General features: G+C 38.8%; 1 pseudogene; it reads right to left on the bottom strand.

Moving 5' to 3' along the window:
* LOC140959308 (uncharacterized) overlaps positions 1-2,255 on the bottom strand; it is an 8,647-nt pseudogene extending 6,392 nt beyond the window's left edge.
* Between the last annotated feature and the right edge of the window lie 2,356 nt (positions 2,256-4,611).

Genomic DNA, 4,611 nt, shown 5'->3' with positions numbered 1-4,611 from the left:
TTTTTGTTTTTCTTTTAATTGTTTGAATCTTTAATTGGTAATTTTTAATTGTTCAAATTTTAATTTAAGTAGTTGAGATTAGAGGATCCACTCTTGATATTTTAATAAAGTTAACATTAATGAACATTATTGAAATCCACTTAATAAAATGGTTCCAATATATTAAATAATCATATTTATATTATGTTATATACTATTTTCTTATAAGTATAAAATATATATCAAAACTTATAAATGTTGTCAAGTATTTATTGTGCTATATATATTTGTAAACACTAAATCAAGGTTCCCACTTTAAATGGTTGGTAAAACCAAACTAACATTTAAATGGTACCAAGAAATTAATAATATGATATATTGATATATAATAAATCAAGGCATCCACTTTAAATGGTTGGTAAAACCAAACAAACATATAAATGGTACCAAGAATTTAGTGTAACATATAGCAATAATAAATCAAAAATCCCACTTATAAGTAGGGTATAAAAATGCTTAAAGAAATAAATATAACATAAACAATAAATAATGATTAAATAATATAAAACATAGATTATTACCTTTTAATAACCTTATTATCATATCAAGAGCTTCACCTTTTCATCTCAACCTTGGGAAGTTAGCTACTCATTATTCAAAGTATAAAACTTTGAATATGAAATTAGCATGCTAATTATTTTTAAATGATGAAATAAAGGAAAAATAAAGAGAGAAATATTATGAACTCAAAGATTTGTTCATAGAATGAGGGATATCTCAATTCATTACAATGCACCCCTATTTATAGCTAAATTTGGGGAGACAACCACAAATAAAATAATATTTTTTACACATAAATCTTCATTAGTGATCCAAGAAATTATATTTTAATACACATCAGTTTTGAAAATCTTCCCATCCAATTTTGACTCTCCAAGTTCGCAATGACCTCTGAAATAAACGAATGAGTAGCCCCTGAATCTATCAAGGCTTTCGTAGCTGAACCATCTATAAAAATTCTCCCTGAAAGATTGGAACATAAAGCGGAACCCAATAATTAAAAGAACTAACTTATAGACAGGCGAATGTCAAAGTTCTTCTAACCAAATCCCCGAAATGACCCTAATTAGAGCATGCAACCCTATCGCAATTCTAAGTTCAAAATCTTAACCCCGACTCCCAAAAACATCGAAATTCAAATACAAACCTAAAGATTTAAGATACCTGTCATGAGCATGGTCTCCGGGTTAGTCTCCGCTGCATGGAGAGCAAAAACTCTGCCTTGAGTAGGCAGACTACCCCGCGGGCACTACTTCAGCAAGTGGTCTGGACTACCACACTTGTAACACTTCCCTGAGCCGTACATACAAACTCCGGCGTGACGGCGCTAGCACTTTGCATAGACTGGGTGCTCAACGTCCCTCGGGACTTCTCGTCCTTGCTGCTGCTGCTGCCCTCTGTTCCTGGGTGGGCCGTGGAAAGACCTCTTATTCTGCTGTTGCTGCTGAGGAGGAGGGCGGTGCGGCATGTGGACTGGTCGCTTGCCCTGACGATCCCTCTCAATATCATGATGATCCTGCTCTGCGGCTAGCGCTCTGGAGACAGCGACCTCATAAGTAGTAGGGCCAGCCACCCTAACATCACGGCGCAAGATCGGCCGTAGACCCTCCATAAACTGCCTCAACTTGGCTCCAGTATCATTCGCGATCAGGGGTACAAAATGGCAACCCCTCTCGAATTTACAGATGAACTCCGTAACAGTCATAGCTCCCTGCCTCAAGGTCATGAACTCCCTGGTCAACCTGGTGCGCACCTCGTCGGTAAAATATTTGGAGTAGAATACCTCCGTGAAGCAAGTCCAGCTCAGAGTAGCCACATTCAAAGCTACGGATGCTCCTTCCCACCATAGGCGCGCGTCTCCTCCCAACAGATAGGTCGCACAACGAACTCTGTCTGCATCCCCAAGCTCAATGAACTCGAAGATAACCTCGAGGGACTTAATCCAGCCCTCGGCAATCATGGGATCTGTCGTCCCTAAGAACTCCTTCGGTCGCATCTTCATGAACCGCTCATAGGTAGCCTCGGGCCCTGTCAGCCTGGCTGCCACAGCATTGTTCCCCGCAAACTGTGCGAAAAACTGAGTCATCCCAGCTAGCATCTGGGCATTCATGTCTGGTAGTGCATCTCTCTCCTGCCTACGATCCTCACCGTCCTCCTGGCGAGGCTCATCATCTCTCGCGCGCTCAAGAATGCATCTAGGAGGCATACTGTTCCATACATATAAACCATACGTAACCAACATGCATAATTCCATTATTTCTTTAAATTTTAATAAATATTGCATAATCATAATCTTGACAATTAACATTTCATGTAAACATGCTAATAAAATATTTTATGCTTTAAACAAAATGCGTAAACGTAAAACTTACAGACTGAAGACGTGACTTTGTGAGCTTCTCTAGGTCACTAGTAGTACAACCCTTTACAAGAACATAGGCTCTGATACCAACTGTAGAGGCTCGTATTTTGTACTTGAAAATTTCCGGAAAAATTTAAAATTTTTTTTAAATAAATAAGCCTCATTCATAAAATATACTGATAAAAGATCTAATGTTTAAAGTAGCAGCAGAAGTAAATAATGTTTTCAGAATGACAACTTAAAATAATTTGATAAAATAAAAACTGAGTTTGGAATAAAAATGGTGAGTGCTGAAAATGAGGTCCTCGGGTTCCTACTACTGCCGACCCAAGCTAGCTCACTTGTCCCCGCCCTCAGCTCCGACCTCATCAGTACCTACAACAATCAAGTCTAGTGAGTCTAAAGACTCAGCATGCACATATCGTGAAATAACTAGTAAGTATATAATAAAATCGCATGCAACTTAAAAATATCGTGTCGTAACGTAAACATGGAAATCGTGTCATGATTAATTATAAATATGTGCATAACTTAAAATCGTACATAAAATATTTGCTCTATAGAGCCCTGTCATAAAATAGCATATCATAATTTTCTGTTGAGAATATGTTCTACGCGAGTGGCCCATAACGTAACGTAACGTAACATAACATAACATGAATCGTCTGATCAGACTAAACCACAGTATACTGGGCGGTAGAGATCATCACAGCCCTTGGACTGGATATCCGTACCCATACATGAACATGAACCGGTCGTCGGTCACCGGGTGAAGTAATGATCCCATAAGCTGCAATCCCATGAACGTGAGGTGGCCACAAGCAATATCGCCTATATCTCAAAATAAACTTTTATATTCTATGCATGTAATATAATTAAATATCCTGTTTTATTTTACCGAATAGGTTGGATCGTTTGCAGGCTCGCTGCGACCTAATTCTAACATGAGGGACATGCAAATAACTTAACTTCACCAACCCTTCAAAATCGAACAAAAAACGAGGCAATTATGCCCAACGAACTTAGTATTCAATCATGGCTTTGTACCAACCCGAACCAACATCTAACCATCATTTAGCCATGATTAAAATACTCTTAAAATACTAGAAAGCATGACCATAGGGCTGTAATACACAAAAATTGTGCATGGAGGCCAAAATCATGAGACGCTCTTTCGAGAGTCACTTTGGCACATTACACCGTAAATTCTTGTACAACCTCTAAACTTAACCAAAATACAAACGGCCAAAAACATGACCTTCCTAACTCAATAAGGTATTGTCCAGTCCAAGTCCATAGGCTAAAAGCCAATCAAGAACTCGAACGACACCTCTGAACCGAAGCCAACCTGCTGTCCAACAAAAATACAGCAGCAGCGGCCGTGATTCCGTGCTTTGTTTGTGAGACTATTGGCCATTGGGGCTTGAACCACCTACCAGAGCCTCTTACCAACATCCTAAGGTGTTGCTTAAACCATGACTATGGGCCCTAGGCCAGCCACAATCCAAGCAAACACCCAAGACAATCCCAAGCTTCACCCGAGAACACACATGGCACACGTGGGGGTGTTGCTTGTTTTGCTGTCAAATGAAAGATCTAATGGTTATGAGGTTAACCATGGTCCATGCTAGACATGCTAAGGTGTTGTATGAGTCATGGCTAAGGGCTAGAAGCCAACCACAACCCACCTAACACCCCAAAACCGAAACACAACACAGTCAACAAAACCAGAATTTTAAAACCGAAGGGACACTTGTGTTGTTTCTTTTAAAATCCGATGGGACCATGAACCAAGCCATGAAAGGGCATCTTGGTCACATTCTATACAAGCCAAGGAGAGATTCTAACAATGGCTACATGATAAATATAAAATTTGTACATTAATTAAATGTTTTATAATATAAATTTATAGTTTTTGTTTTATTAAATGTTTAAATAATATATGTTTTATAAGTTAGAAGAACTTTGACCTTCGCCTGTCTATAAGTTAGTTCTTGTAATTATTGGGTTCCGCTTTATATTCCAATCTTTCAGGGAGAATTTTTATAGCTGGTTCAGCTACGAAAGCCTTGATAGATTCAGGGGCTACTCATTCGTTCATTTCAGAGGTCATTTCGAACTTCCTCAAGGTCAAGCCCGTTGGGCTAGATATAGCCTACTCAGTAGTATTGTCGTCCGGAGAGGAGATGACAGCTACTAATGTGATCCGA

This window comes from Primulina huaijiensis, chromosome 15 (assembly GCF_012295235.1).
Source record: "Primulina huaijiensis isolate GDHJ02 chromosome 15, ASM1229523v2, whole genome shotgun sequence".
NCBI classification, from domain to species: Eukaryota; Viridiplantae; Streptophyta; class Magnoliopsida; order Lamiales; family Gesneriaceae; genus Primulina; species Primulina huaijiensis.
Note: the sequence above shows the minus strand (reverse complement) of the source record. Positions and strands in the feature narration are given on the sequence as shown.